The following is a 16,480-nucleotide window of genomic DNA, read 5'->3' on the forward strand; positions in this document are numbered from 1 at the left end:
TCATTTTATTACTTTATTTCTTAAAATAAGTAAAAATCATTAATTATTGAATTGTTTGAATTATTTCAAATTAAGATAAAGAATTTTGACAAATATCGGGTGACTGAAAGTAAAAAAAAATTGAAACATTATTTTGACTCATAAGTTATGCTCGAATCTCCTTAATACCAGACTAAAAGTAAGAGTCAAGCCATGATTTTCCTCATTTTTACCTTCTGTTGGTACTTGTTATTTCAAGAGCACCTGTTTGTTTACAAATTGTTAAACGTTAAACAAAAGGAGTCGTTACAGGGTTGTCAAAGTTTTGGTTAATATTTATCAATTAATATCTGGAATTGTTTTAAGTTAATTGATGAAAAAATAAAATACAGGGTGATTGTTCCAAGATATATTTGTATCGATTGTCGTCAGGTTAAGTTTACTATATTTTAATTTAGGTATTTCGGTATGAGTGAAAGCAAATTTTAGTAGAGTAAAAATAGGTATTGCTGTAGAGATTAAACTTTGATATTTTTCCCACCATAATACCACTTTCTTTACTGGAGAAAAAAACTTAGAAGGAAAGATAATTTTGTATCGATTAGTTTAGGAACAGTTCAAAATTTCATACTTTCCCCCATTCTTTTTCAAATAATTATTGAACATAATAATTAATTAAATTTTTGTAAGATTTATGTAAAAACTCGTCATGTATGAGAGCTTAAATAAAAATTTTCTAAACTTCTAATAAAATTTTGCTTTCACTTTTGCTGCTAAAAAGTCTTTATATATTATCAAACTTAACTTTGTTATATTAAGAAGATTTAGCGATCATGCACCACCTGTCGGAGTTTTTTAACACTACCTTGCATCAAAAAATAATAAATAACCTGATATGATCGATTTAAATTAGGTCATATCAAGAAATTTTTGACAAAGACGATAATCAGAGCAAAAAAAATGAAATGAGGAATATGAAGCTTGTCTCCTTGAGCGATAACGAGCTTTGAAGAAAAAAGTAAAAGATGTTTGGAAGCCAGGCGCTCAAAGGCGGGTTGACGCTATTAGTCCTTTAGAGTCGCTTCTATTCCTGGATAGGATTCCGGTACTAAACTACCCCCCGGTATCTTCGTCAGCTCCTGGTGGCCCTCCCCTCGAGCGAGCTTTAATCCCGGTGCCTGATTATAATCTCGTCAACGAGTTATGCCGTCTTCTCTTTGCCTCTCACCCACTTGAGCCTCGCTTATCCGTGAAACACTCCGCGAACTCTCAACTTCTCTTGTAGTCCTCCACTCATCTACTCCACAACGACACTATGGTCATAACCTCCTCGTTTAATTCCATCCTTCATCAACTGAGACAAGTAATTACTTAAACACAGTCATGATAATAATAATAATCCAGAGTGATAACAAAAATAAATAGAAAAAGTCGCCGAATGCAAATGCAGAGCAGTTTTATTCTGCATTTTGGGTTTCTCTGGGAATTTAGTTTCAGTTAAGCTCGCCGCTAATAAAAAATAGATTACACAGTCGTTTTTTATTGTCACTACTCGGGACACACTTATAGGCGGCACAGCCTCTGCTCGTAATTACAACAGCCTTCCGGTTCCGCGGTTTCTCCAATGCTATCTAATGTGGATTCTCTACTGTGGCGTTTATACTAAGCGGCACCTGCACCTGACAACCGTCGAATTCTCCGCGTAGTTTGTCTTGGGGCCAGCCGGAACTAAGCAGATTAATTCTAGTGCTGAGAAATAAAATTTCTTCAGAATTTATGGAAAAATACTTTTTAAAGTTTATGGAAGCTAAATTTACCCGATGAAAAATAAATAAATTTTATTCAGATTTTCGCATATAGAATTATTATTGGACATGTTTTCAATGGAATATTATTATTAATTTTAAAGGTTTTATATTTTAAAATAGATTTTAGTTTAATAAGATTGAATGTTTAGTAAAATTTTGAGATTTAATTTATTTTTAAAGTTATTTTACTTGAAAATATGTATGGGTGATTCTCTGTAAGGACGTCTTAAATCTGTACAAAATTGTCCGACCAAATTATTTTTGATTTTATTAGAAAAAATATTAACAAGGGTTACAAAACTATTAGCTAAGTGATAATAAATAAACAGCCAATTTAATTTTTGTTTTTCCGATATTTGTGTATCTTTTGCCATATAACATGACAGGTGACTGTTTGCCAGGGGACTGTTTTTTTTTATCAAATTGAGAAAAATCAAGCAAACTATTTCAATGCATTCAACTTTTCAAATTCTCAATGAATATTTACATTAATTAGAATAATATTAAGACTTATGGATCCAATTTTATAAATAAAAATAGTTGCCAAAGGACTGAGTATCTCGTGGCCCAGACACATGTTTCCAGCACAAACGGTGTTTTGACACTAAATAAAATGGCGATAAAGCGCTAACAGCCCTATCGTTATTAACTCAAGGCTAGCCAGGTCCATATAAACCTTACAGATCATAAAATAGCACGCTGGATTTTTTTTTTGGCTTTGAACTTTTGGTAGGGGACTGTTCTTAAAACGCCTGGGACAAACTTTGGTTTAATGAATTTAATGAAACAAATTAATTTTCTGTACTTTTTATTGAAGAAGATTATTAGTTAACTAATTAAGTTTATAAACATTATGGACAAAATTATATATTATGAACGAATAACTTAAAATTTAATTTTAAAGTTTCAATTTTGGGAAAGGGGCAGCCCAGGGGACTGTTATTTCGGTGGTTTATGAATTTATAGCAAAGAAACCAAAATTTATTTCATTTTAGTTTTCAATGCTCCAAATAGAAATGTTTTTTTACTTTCGTAATAAATTTTTTTTAATAACAAAATAACAATTTTTCTAATAAAAAAATGCCTAATTGTAATTGAGCAACGACTGATCACCAAAATGTGTAATTTTTTTATACAGCTGATAAATCAAGAGCAATTGCAGGGCCGCCTTAAATTCGGTGGGTATTTCCGGTACTTAGATTAATTTTTACTGTCAAGTCCAGTTAATTTTTTAGTAATTTTGGTTATAACATTTGATTTTACTGTAATTTTTTAAAAAGTAGTTATTAATCTCAATATTTCACGTTCATTATTTTTAGCATTAGTACTAAACTAAAAATTAATGGCAGTTTTCTATATTTTTTTCCATTATATTTGTGAATAATTATTATAAAAATTGTATTTAGGAAATGCTTTATAGTTCAAAAATTGGCCTGCGATTTCTAATTAGATAACATTTTGAATTCATCAACGGAAAGTTAAAAAGTTATTGCTCAGATAATTAAGAAGTGAATTTATTTAAGGCGTTGCAAAACGAAATGGTTGGCATAGTTGAGAGCTCAGGCCGGAGGGCTGGGAGTAAACGGCATGTGGAGTTTCGTACGCAGAATGCAAACGTGCACCCGACGCAATTAACGTCCCGGGGTTAATTAATGGGAACTCGCGTGCAAGAGAATAAACGTCGGATTGGAACTGCGACGAATTTCCAAAAGCTTTTGTCTACAACCGGATTAAATCTCGAGTCGCTGATTCAGCCGAGAGCTTTTTCGAATGATGGAGGTTAGAAAACCTAGTGATTAGTTCAATATACGGAACAATTAAGCTAGACTGAAAAATCTCTCTATTTTGGATTTTTTAAAGACTATAAAAAGTTTTTTTATATAAGTTTGAATTTATAAAGCGCTATTTATAATTTATAACTACGATATCTATCGAATGCGTTCAACAATAAGTTGATAAATTTGATCACTGTAGTTGATTTTTAAAGAAAGTAAAAAAATCTTCAACATTTCTTGAAAGTTCAACTTTGATGTCAAATAATCTTTGAAAAAGTTGATTTATCAAAAAAATAAAGGGAAACCTTTTTCTAGAGCCTTTAATTCTTTATAAGAATATGTCCTAGTTGTACTAGTATGACAATTCGTTCATAAATTACAAAATTCTAAAGTTTGGAAAAAAAATTTTTTGAGTCAATCAGATGGAAAACTTAAAATTTTGAGAATATTTTTGATATATTTGAGAAAAAATCAAAAAAGTGGTTCACTTTGCAGACCCTCTGTAACTTTTTAAAGTTTTTGAGCTTAGAACGCTTAAAAATTAACCACTTAGATGGTTTTTTAGCTCAAAAATCTAAGAATTGTTTTAGAAAGCGTACTGAAGTATATTTTTAAACTTCGATAACTTTTGAGCGCATCGTTCAATTTTGATCTTCTTCACGGTATTCTACGCAGTTTTTCAACCACTAAAAGTGTATACATGGTTTTAGAACAATTAGTTGATAAATTTGATCACTGTAGTAGATTTTTGCATAAAGTGAAAAAATTTTCAACGTTTCTTGAAAGTTTAACTTTAATTTCAAATAATTTTCGAAAGAATAGATTTATCAAAAAATTATTAGAGAGTTTTTTTGTAGAACCTTTAATTCTCTACAATAATATGTCCCAATTGTAGTAATATGACTGTCCGTTCATAAATTACAAAATTCTAAAGCTTAAAAAAAATGTTTTCAAGTTAATCAGATGAAAAATTAAAATTTCCGACAATATTTTTGATATATTTGAGAAAAATTCGAAAAAATGGTTGACCTTGCAGACTTTCTGTACTTTTCCAAAGTTTTTGAGCTCAAAACGCTCAAAAAGTTACCAATGAGATGATTTCTCAGCTTAAAAATATGAAAATTACTTCAGAGATTGCACTGCAGAATATTTTTAAATTTCGGTAACTTTTGAACACACCATTCGATTTTGATCTTTTTGTCGGCTTTCAACGCACTTTTTAACTCCTAACAAGTGAATACATGGTTTTAGGTAGTTTGGTTGATAAATTAAAATGTTATTTTAAAAGAACATTTTTATAAACTCTCAATTTCCCAATGCTAAAATTAAAAAGATAATAACCAATAAATCACACCGATTTATCATCAATAAACAATTAATTAAACAGGACAATGAATTAAAACATCGAAACGCAATTTAAAAATAATAATTGAGATAATTAAAAATATATGGAGATAGGTGAATTATTGTCTGATAGAGAATTAGCAAGTAAATGAGTATTATTATGCGAAACACATCCACCGGGACGGATAGTAAATGACAAAAGTACACAGAGCGTATGTACACACACTCGGAGGACCTCCACCTGCATCAACATCTACATTTGCATCTGCATAAATTAATAATCATCAATTGAATATTTTCAACCTCTATAATAATTATTTTTCGGTTTTTTTTACAAAAATTATCTACTATTTTCCAGAAATTATTCACAGCATTAAATTTCGAAATTTTGTCAATCGAGTGACTAGTGATCGGTTTAATAAATGAACAGCGGCGCGTGACACCTCCCCTCGCCTTTTTTATCCCGCTGCACCCCGTGAAGCATGTGTGGGCTGTATGTGTTGCGTATCGGATGCGGAGACAAAATGAAAAGGGGAGGTGGAGCAAATTTGAGCGTTTCCCGGATCGATATATCGTTCGGGCGTATCGCGCGTGGAATTACGTTAATTGGACGTTGTCGATTGCCGTGCGAGACAGTTTTCTATATTGGTAGGAATATATGTATGTGTATACATATAAATGGATGGGGTACATCGAGTACGACAAGTGTAGGGTGTACAGTACTCCACCCACCCTCGACTGTATCGGATTCAAGTGGTGCCTACTAGACGAGCTACCCTTCTTTCATTCCACCGGAGTACGAACTAACGGGAACGGAGGATAGGGATAAAAATAGGGAAAGGGGGCCTATCAGATACTCGATATATCGATTTTAAACTCGTTATGTAGACAACACATTATGCTTTGACAAATAAACAAATTTATATAAGTATTGGAGAGAAGGAATAATTATTTGATGAAAAAAAATATTTTTTCTTCTAAATTTTTTTCTCTAGTAAGGAAAATTGTATTCTTGAGGGAAAAATACCGAAGTTTAACCTTTACAGCAATATCTATTTTTACTCTACTAAAACTTTCACTTTATTTTTTTTGGCTCTGATTATCGTTTTTGTCAAAAATTTCTTGATATGACTCGATTTAAATCGATCATATCAAGTTATTTTTTATTTTTTGATGTAAAGTAGTGTTGAAAAACTCCGACAGGTGGTGCATGATCGCTGAATCTTCTTAATATAACAAAGTCAAGCTTGATAATATATAAAAGCTACTTATCAACTAAAATGGAAGCAAAATTTGATTAAAAGTTTAGAAAATTTTTATTTGAGTTCTCATACATGGCGAGTTTTTACACAAATCTTACAGAAATTTAATAAATTATTGCGTTCAATAGTTGTTTGAAAAAGAAGTGGGGAAAGCATGAAATTTTGAACTGTTCCTAAACTAACCGAAACAATAGTATCTTTCTTTCTAAAATTTTTTTTTCCAGTGAAGAAAATGGTATTTTCGTGTGGAAAAAATACTAAAGTCTACTTTCTACAGCAATACCTATTTTTATTCTACTAAAACTTGCTTTCACTCTTATAAAAATACCTAAATTAAAATATAGTAAATATAACCTCACTAAATACAATTGATATAAATATATTCTTGATATGACCTGATGTAAATCGATAGATATGGATCATATCAGGTTATTTATCATTTTTTGATCTAAGATAGTGTTGAAAAACTCCGACAGGTGGTGCATGATCGCTGAATCTTCTTAACATAACAAAGTTAAGTTTGATAATATATAAAGGTTTTTTAGCAGCAAAAATGGAAGCAAAATTTGATTAGAAGTTTAGAAAATTTTTATTTGAGCTCTCATACATGGCGAGTTTTTACATAAATCTTACAGAAATTTAACAAGTTATTGTGTTCAATAGTTATTTGAAAAAGAAGCGGGATAGAAATTTTGAACTGTTCCTAAACTAACCTATACAAAAGTGTCTTTCCTTCTAAATTTTTTTCTCCAGTAAAGAAAGGAGTATATTTGTGGGAAAAATACCAAAGCTTAATTTCTATAGCAATACCTATTTTTACTCTACTAAAACTTGCTTTCACTCATACCAAATTATCTAGATTAAAATATAGCAAACTTAACCTGACGAGAATTGATACAAATATATCTTCGAACAATCACCCTCTGTTTTATTTTTTTATTAGTTTACTTGAAACAATTCCAGATATTAATTGATAAATATTAACCAACACTTTGATAACTGCGTAGAGACAAATTTTGTTTAATAATTTGTAGACAAACAGATGCTCTTTAGATTATAATTACTTACAGAAGGTAAAAATGAGGAAAATGATGAGTTGGCTATTAATTTTGGAGCAGTATTAATAGCATGGAGTATTAGTCTTGATTATAAATGTAGTTGTCATGGTACAATATTGTCAAAAACTTCGAGATTATACGCGCTGCAATAGTATATTACACATCTAGGGCAGTAAAATAAGAAATGTCTCAGATCACATGTAATTGTTGTCCGAGGCGAAGCCGAGGTCAATAAACATGTGATCTGAGGCTTTATTAGTTACTGCTCGTGGTGTGTATACTATTTTTCTCCTCGACGGAGGCGGAAAGCGGCATTTTCGTTTAGCGCAGCGGGACGAAAGTTGACGCTTTCCGCCCGGAGGGGAGAAAAAGTATATGAGCTTGTAGCTAAGTAATCCATAATTTTTACGCAAGACTGTACTCGTGAAGACGCAACCCATACAATTGTTTCTGTCCGATTCCGTAGATATATACTTTTTCATAAATTGCTGAACTTTAATCCGTTATTTATAAATAATTAGACGGTCGAAAATTTTTTTTTTTTTTTAACTCACAACAAATACATTAAAAGACTGTAAGTTTTTTTAAAGTTTCTGACATTTTATTTTAAAACTGAGAAACTGGTACAGAACTGTGGAGAGCGTATGCAATTAATGTTAAATATCCAATTTTTAATTTAATTCATCTCGGGTTATAGGTGGTCAATCGACTTCAAATTTTTAGACTAATTGTATCATCATGTCCTTAATAAGTATACAAAAATTTATAATTTTCTAACGGTATGCCTTAACCACGGCATCTACCTCAAAGTTTGTATTTCTATGAGGATTCCCTGGTTAAGAATACTGATTGAAAAGAATTGAGAAACGGTCACGCCATGCAAACTATAGATCTATACATACAAACAAAAGAATTGAAATTATTGAAAAGAATTTGAATTTCATCATTTTTAATTCTTTTTAATTAATGTTTTTAAACAGGGTCATACCAATTTATTTTCAGTAAAAATACTCGCTTAATAATACTTTATATTTTAGGCAGAAAAATACTTTTTTTTTTTTTTTTTCAGTGTATATTTTAATTTTTGACCATTATAAATTTGGACCATGTCCAAGAACTTTCTTTGTATTAATACATACCATACAACTCCAATTGAACTTATTCTATTGTTATTATTGATGTAATTAATAATGAAAAGGGACTTTGTCGATAGATCAAAGAAAGTAAATAGTCTTAGGGCGATTCATGTTCATCTACATCACGCTCGATCGAGACCTTTGAGCAGTTTTATTTTGTGCTATCTGGATTCTTGTTTAATATAAAGCTTTGTGCTAAGGTACCAAGTAATAATAAAAAGGAATTTAGTAATGTTCATTTTCCACGATTTATTACGTCTAATTAATATTATTATTATTATTATTATTACCATCATCATAGAATACTTTGACCAGTTTTGCAAATTCTACATCCAACAGTAGAGTATTTCTCAAAGATACTTTCACTTTGATAAATCAATTTAATCAACCAATTAAAATTGACTTTTTCAAATTAAAACATCTATAATCTCGACCTTCTTTAGCTGTTTTCTAATTATTCAAAAAAGTATAAATAAAAAGACCATTTGGCAGCTGAAATGGAAGGAGATTTCATAGGGAATCCAACAACTACTAAAATAATCATTTCCAAAATGATTGCAAGAGTAGAATTCCATTAAATAAACAAAGAGAGTAAGTAATTTTTGGCCTAGCCTGATGATGAGGTATGCAAATTAAAGTTTATTTAATAAGATTTCAAAGGCAATTTACAAAAATTTTACTAGTTATCGCATTCATTAGTTATTTCGCAAAGAAATAGTAAAAGTGCTAATTTTTAAGGATTTTGAAGAATTCAAATTTCTGTCACTCCTAAACTATTTAATTTAAAAAAATATATAAGTATGCAAATTAAAGCTTACTCAATAAGACTTCAGATGCAATTTACAGAAATTTGATAGGATATTGCGTTCAATTATTATTGCACGAAAAAACGGTAAAAGTGAAAATTTTTGCAATTTTGAAAAATTTTTGAATTTTTGTCGTTGCTAAACTATTTAATTTAGAAAAATAAATAAGTATGCAAATTAAAGCTTATTAAATAAGCTTTGATATGCAATTTACAGAAATTAAATATAATATCGCATTTAATTGTTATTGCACGGCAATACGGTAAGTGAAAATTTTTGCGATTTAAAAAAATTTTTGAATTGCTGTCATTTCTAAACTAATCGACAGATCGGCACATCTTAGAACTTAACCTCAGAAATCGTCCAAAAAAAGAGTGTATTACGTTTCATTTAAATCCGTTCAGAATTAAGGGAGTTATAGAGGAGACAGAGCCGGTAATATCGTATATATACATAAACTTTTGAACCATTCACAGAAAGAAAAATTTCTTGACTGGAGAACAAAATTCTTGGCTCAAGAAAATTTTCCGGTGCCTGAAGAAAGACCGAAGTTGTGTTGGCCGAACTAAAAATTTTTCTTTAAATTCTATTCTTGGTGGAAGTCATTTTTTCTTAATTCAAATTATCATAAATACTTGATAGAATAAATTTTTATATTTGATCAAGATTTTCAGATACTTTTGGGAAGCAAAGCCACCTACTTCAGCTGAAAAAAAAATTTTTCTCACCTTGAGAAAATTTTTCTCTTTAATATTTGATACCCAATTTATATTATTTTAGCGTGCAATTATACATACTGAATGAAAAAAAATGATTTAATATTATTTGATCTTCCCATTTGAGATGTTAATCAATAAAAATATTAATAAAAATTTACTTTTATCAAGATATTTAATTTTTTGGAGCAAGAGAGAAATTTTCTCAAGACAAGAAAATTTGCTCTACCAAGAACAAAATTTTTTGAAGCAAGAGGCTGAATTTTCTCAAAAAAAGATTTTCTTGACTTAAATAAATTGTCTTGGATCAAGATACGTACTTTTTAAAGCAAAAGAATTAATTTTGTTGGAATAAGTGAAATTTCTTGTGTCAAAAAAAAAATTTTTTTTTCGCTCAAGCAAATAATTAGGAAGAAAAATATTTTCTTGTCTAAAGTGAACCTTTTTTTCTGTGTGGATTTTTTTAATCCGCTTGATGAGCTGAGTCAATTTACAGCAAAATGTTTCAAAAGTTCCATCATAAGGACCAATGCAATAGTTAGATTTTTATAAAATCTACTAAAAATCACTGCCCCAACCTCCCCCACCCCTTTTCTTTAGACTATCATACTCCAAAGCACCCCAAACTGTAACCATAATGAAGCCATCAATAAAAATACAGAACCCCGAGATTATAAAGTTATTTTTCATAGGTTACTTCTCGGTGCAAGTTCTTTCGTCTTGTCTCGTTAATATTGACGAAAAGTTTTATTGGAAAGACATCTGTCGTCCGACATCGAGTTTTCTCTCCTGGTTCTATATATAAATTCCGCTATATATACACTTAACTCGCATCGCATCGCATCGGTTATTTCTTCTTCTCTTTCGCTCTCTCTTTCTCTCTCTTCATCAGCTCAGGGGTCTTTCTCTCAGTTACTCTCGTTTTATCCCAGACGTAGACGATCGTTTCCGCTCTCTCAATCACGTCTGAATACTCGGTACTTCGCGTAGTCTCACAGAATATGCAACGACCAACCGAGCTCAAGCCCGAATAAATAAGTTTTCTAACGAAGTACACACCCCGCAAGCTACGTGAAGCCGTGCTACCGCTTCGGGCTCCATTCGTTATGTATATAATATATATATACATCAATAATATGTAATACTTAATAATCATAACTCACGTACTTCTTATAAGTTATAACTTCAACATATTTAAATTATTTTACTCTTATTCTATTTACTCTTACGCATTTACCTTTCGAATTTATAATTTGCGTTAAAAATGCTCTTACCTTAAACTTTATTACTTTTCATGTCAGGTTACTTTATTTGAATAAGCAGACAAGTTGTTACCGAAAAATATTTAATGACTCTGTTTTATGATATATTAAAAAAAAAAAATTTCACAATTGGTTGACTTTTGAATGAAAAATTTAAAAGTTATTTAAAAAAAAAAAAAAAAAAAAAAACGATTATTTAGAAATTTTTAACGCACGATTTTGATTTGCTTGACGACATTTGACGCAATTCTTTAAGTACAAAAATAGTTAATGAACTTTTGAGTCAATGAATCGAACAATTTAAAAATTATCTCAAAAAATGTAATTTTTGCGACAAAAAACTGTAACAAAAAATTGGAAAAAAAAATTGATTGTAGATTTTAAAAATATAATTTTTTAGAATACATTTCCTCGTCAATAAATAAAATTAAAAAATGATCAAATTAATATTGATGACACATTTAATTTATCAATGAAAAAAAATTAATTTATTTATTTATATACAAACATAGATTAATTTGAAGTTAATATTTGAAAAAAAATTTTTTTGAGCCAAAATTCAAAAGTTATATCAAGAAATGATTATTTAGAAAGTTTTTAATGATTATAAATTTTTAACGCTCGATTTTGATTTGCTCCGGGACGTTCGATCCAATTTTTTTAGTTCAAAAATTTTTTATAAGCTCTTTAATTGATGAATCGAAGAATTCAAATGTTATCGCAAAAAAATGATTATTTAGAAATTAAAAAATGTCTAGAATTTTTGAACTTGTCATTCAACTGAGACTTGCCTAAAGCATTCGACTTAGTTTTGTAAGTCTAAGAAATTTTCTAGCGTATCAAGCTAGCAGCGGTAAGACCCATCTTGGACGGATATTATTATTGATTTTTCGGGATCTAAACAAACAACAATATTCTAAATGGAGCAACTATTTAGCAACAAATTTAGCACTACAAATAAATTTTGTTGCTTGAATAATAAGTCAATGTATGATGGACGAGTCCATGCTAACTTGATAGCTCTAAAATTTTCTCTGTCGATTAGTCGAATATTTATAAAGTTATTTGAAACAAAAGTGAAAAATAAATTGTATTTTGTTGGTGTTTTATTTGTTTTTCATATCTTTTTCTCGAGCAAATTACGATTGACTTTAACATCTAATTAAATCGAAGTCTCAATTGACACTTTAGAACACCCTGTCGCTGATCTTGATCGATTCGATTCCTATTCTAAAGATATCTAAAAGTATACTAAAGATATCCTACGACTAAATTTTATTTACATACACACACACGGCCGGACGTCCAACTGGGAATAGTCAGACCGGCTTCCTAAGATCTCAAAACCTGGAGATCTGATTAAAACTCTAATTCTTAAAATCGGACTGAAATAATTTTCTACTTTTTAAAATTATTTATTTTCAAAGCGGGATGTTAAAAAAAAATAATATAATTGTACACTAAAAAGAATTGAGAATCTCTTCATCTTTGTCAAGTTGTTTCACTAACGAGATAAACTCCTGGGGTCGTTATAAGAGTACATATATATGTATACATATATATAAAGACAATTTTTTCCCAAAATGCTCTAGAACGACAATTTATTGCGCTTAGAATTATTTTTAAACCATTTTAATGTAACACTTGAAAAAAAAAAAAAAAAATAAAAAACTTTCTTAATAGCATCTTGTCGAAATTTGTCCAAATGGCACGTGTAAAGTACTTGTTAGCAAAATTTATGTGTCACCACACGTTAGTATTTTATTTTAAAAATACTCCCGGAAACAATAAAAAAAATATGCCTTGATGTTGAAATGTGAGATATTTAATAGGTATTTTTTGAGAAAATATTAATGTTTGGAATATATGAAGAGTTTGTTGTGGCGCCTGTATGCATTTTATTTATTTAATGCGTAAAAAAATTTTGTTATTGGAAAATGGACAGAAAAAAAAAATAAGTGATTCAAGTATATATTTTTTTCAAAATTTTAGTGTTGTTTCAAAATATTTACATTAATTAATTAGAGAAAATTAAAATTTTTTGATAAATTGGAAAAATCTACATTTATTAGATACCCACAAAAAATTTTCAAAAATAAAATATAATTTTAATTCTATTTTTCTATCCATAAAAAAATTGTATAAATTTTTTTTTTTTTTTTTTTTTAATAATTTGTCGAATTTTAAATTATAATTTTGTAACTAAAGAAAAAAAATTATTTTAATTAATAAATGTCAAAAATAAAATTTTCTTTGTCTTAAATTTAGATTATATTTTGCTACTTATCAAAAATGTTACTTTGAAAATAAATTAAAAAAATTAATTCACTTTCATCATCATTTTTATTCAATAATAAAAATATTTTTCTTTTAAAATTTAACCGAAGTTAAAACTAAATAAATTTAAAAATAAAATAACAAAAATCATTTCCGATACAAGGAGACTAAATTTCAATAAAAATTACCTAAATTAAGTGCTGCCGATGTTATTAAAAATATACATAAAATGTCTATTTCAGACACATTAACTGATGTTTTTTTTTCTTAACGACACTTTTTACTTAGTCGCGTGTATGTCAATTACCATCCGTCGACTCGCGTCAAAAATATATATCTATTTTTTTTTTGTACAACCTGTGTCAAAAAAATTTGACAAATTTATATTTGTAACACATGGGTGTCAAACTTTGCACTTAAAAAGGTTTGATAAACTTATAATTTTAGAATAAACTTTAAATTTTTTATAAAAAAATTTCATTTGAAATACAAAAAAAATCTTCTGACAAGAAAAATTTCGTCCGTTTTTTTTTTTTTCACTATCAAAACAATGAAAAAATAAAAATTACCTTAAGATGAAGAAAGAAGAGGATCTCTTCATTTTCCCGTAGCGCACTAATTTTTTCGAAGTTGGCTCACACGCTCAAATTATAATGATAATACTGACGTAAACAGCGAAGCTAAAGCTTCCCAATTACTCAAATAACAACTTCAATAATCATGAATTTAAATATTAATATTAATTTTATTTTAAATATTACTAGTAAGTATTGAACACGTCGTTGGCACACGACGGAATTGATATGTCGAATTCACACGCGCTCACCATATCATACGTCTTATCACTTAAATTTATTATCATTAATAACTATATATTAATATTATAATTGTAACAATAAATAATTATTAAATATTATTTAAATATATTTGGTTGATTAATACTCGTAGTTGCAATTCACTTCAACAAAACAAGACAGAGGACTAGATTTTATTTTTTATTCTTAAGTTTAAAAAATTAACACTTGTCATTAAGACGCATTCCTTTTTGTTTTTGTTTTTATTTTTATTGTTATTATCTTTTTTTTTTTTTTTCACCACTTTTTTATTAATAAACTTTTTCACTTTATTTGTCCTAAGATTTTATTATTATTATTATTATTATTAGTTTGCAACAACATTTAAAAATTTTTTTTTGATTAGACACGTCTTTAATAATTATTTTAAAATATTTATTTGCAAGAGCTAAAACTTTCACAAATTGAAGACATTTTTAATAAAAAAACAGTCAATTTAATAATTATTAAAATTTTTAAGACGAAGCATTATTCCAGAGGCGTTGAGAAAAAAAAAAGAAAAAAAAATATAAAACTATGAATGACAATGATGTGCGAACGAAAAAAAATATTAATAATAAATTCACAGCGCGTAACCGTCGAGACAAAGCACTGACGGGGTTGGGCGTCAGATCCGTCAGCAGGTAGGGGCCACGCGATCGACGCCGCCTGAAGCGCGCACGATGCGTCAAGGCCGTGACATGCACCGTTTGTAACGCGCGGACGAATGAACGGAGAACGAAGAACGAAGCTGAGTAGCAGAGGAGCCAGATACTATGCTACGGAAACGCGAAAAACGGGAGATAGAGAGTGAGACACCGCGCACGCGTCTACCGGCTCCTCGTCGTGGCGTTCGCCAACGACTGGAAGAGGAAATACCGTCAGGGTTGCTTTAAACCACCGGGCGAACGATATAGAGAGGGCGCTAGATGCTGAGTATTGCCACTATTTAAGATTCACTATCCACGATCCACTGACCGTCAGTACTCTCATGGCAACCTGTTAATCACTGGATATTCACGTGCTGAGAAAATCGGGGTGAGTTTTTTGGAAGATATAGAAGTTATTATAGAGATATTATAGAGGTATTAAGGGATGGGGATATTATGAGAATACTTATAAAAAAATGATTAAAATAGTAAAAAAAAAGAATTTTTTAAGAGTAGAATCATGATGAAAAGGATATTGATATTGATATTCATGATATTTCATAATTAAAAGGATAATGATGATATTTATCATAAAAATTATATTGATGATATTCATCATGAAAACGATAATAGTGATATTTATCATGATAATGATGATAATGACATTCATCATGAATATGATAATGGTGACATTTATCATGAATATGATAATGGTGATATTTATCATGAATATGATAATGGTGATATTCATCATGAACATGACAATGATAATGTTCATCCTGAAAATGATGATGGTGATGTTTTTAAGATATCATAAAAATGTCTATAATGCTATTCATCATGAAAATGGTAATAGTCATATTCATTATGGAAATTATGATAGTAATATTCATCATGATCATGATGACAGTAATATTCATCATGATCATGATGATATTCATCAATATCATGATAATGATTATAATCATTATTAACATGATGTAATGTAATAATAATAATTGTATTCATCATAAAAATCATGATATTGATATTCATAATGGCCATGATAATGATGATATTCATCATGAATATGATAATAATGGTATTCATCATGAATTTGATAATGGCGATATTTATCATGAATATGATAATGGTGATATTCATCATGAACATGACAATGATGATATTCATCCTGATTATGATGATAGTGATGTTTTTAAGATATCATAAAAATGTCTATAACGATATTCGTTATGAAAATGGTAATAGTGATATTCATTATCAAAATGATGATAATGATACTCATCATAGATATGGTGATAGTGATATTCATCATAAACATGATAATGATGATATTTATCATGAACATGATAATGGTGATATTAATTATGAAAATTATAGTGATGATATTCGTCATCATAATGATATTGATATCGATATTCATGATATTCATAGTAATATTCGTGGTATTTATTATGACATTCATAATTATATTGATATTCTTCATGATAATGATATTTATATCGATATTCATAACTATATTCACGATTTCCATAATTTCATGAATGATATCGATCACAACAGTCATAAAGATA

General features: G+C 29.1%; 1 protein-coding gene and 1 long non-coding RNA gene across 5 annotated transcripts in view; one reads left to right on the forward strand and one right to left on the reverse strand.

Moving 5' to 3' along the window:
* LOC123267636 overlaps positions 1-16,480 on the reverse strand; it is a 302,887-nt gene that overhangs the window by 232,970 nt on the left and 53,437 nt on the right. Inside the window, exon 1 of one of the 4 annotated variants that reach the window (XM_044732364.1) lies at positions 13,993-14,473. The exons of the other annotated variants lie outside the window; for them this stretch is intronic. The gene's annotated coding sequence lies outside the window, so the exon portion shown is untranslated. Of the gene's footprint in view, positions 1-13,992; positions 14,474-16,480 lie in introns of those variants that run through there. 4 annotated transcript variants of the gene reach the window in all.
* LOC123267676 overlaps positions 14,951-16,480 on the forward strand; it is a 51,547-nt gene continuing 50,017 nt past the window's right edge. The window contains exon 1 of the long non-coding RNA XR_006510098.1: positions 14,951-15,294. This is a non-coding gene — a long non-coding RNA (uncharacterized LOC123267676). The remainder of the gene's footprint in view (positions 15,295-16,480) is intronic.

This window comes from Cotesia glomerata, linkage group LG6, assembly GCF_020080835.1.
Source record: "Cotesia glomerata isolate CgM1 linkage group LG6, MPM_Cglom_v2.3, whole genome shotgun sequence".
NCBI classification, from domain to species: Eukaryota; Metazoa; Arthropoda; class Insecta; order Hymenoptera; family Braconidae; genus Cotesia; species Cotesia glomerata.